A 312-nucleotide genomic window follows, 5' to 3' on the forward strand; every position below is an offset into this window, starting at 1 on the left:
GACAAGGAAGTTAATTTCTTCTCAATTTTTTTATACCATTCCAATAGTTTTCTATCAATAAATAAATTCCAAAATTAACTAGACTTCCCCCTGATAAAAGGAAGTAACAGATACCAAACACAAATGGAAAATTATTAAACTGTCCAAAGTTAGAATGAAACATAATTTAAAAGAAGAAACAGGAAGTTGCAGAAAAATATAAATTCATCAACAATGGCAAGAATTACTATTCATTTCAACATTTTCAAAAATTTTCTTTTATATACCTTGGGAGGAGAAGCCTATAGATCTGTATCTTCAAAACCCTATGAT

The 312-nt window shown here is 27.9% G+C and overlaps 1 protein-coding gene across 1 annotated transcript in view; it reads right to left on the reverse strand.

Annotated features, from left to right (window-relative positions):
- Positions 1-312, reverse strand: part of LOC119588093 (conserved oligomeric Golgi complex subunit 8-like) — a gene marked incomplete in the record, with an annotated part of 12,586 nt that overhangs the window by 4,675 nt on the left and 7,599 nt on the right.

The sequence above is a fragment of the Penaeus monodon genome, chromosome 23 (assembly GCF_015228065.2).
Source record: "Penaeus monodon isolate SGIC_2016 chromosome 23, NSTDA_Pmon_1, whole genome shotgun sequence".
NCBI lineage: Eukaryota > Metazoa > Arthropoda > Malacostraca > Decapoda > Penaeidae > Penaeus > Penaeus monodon.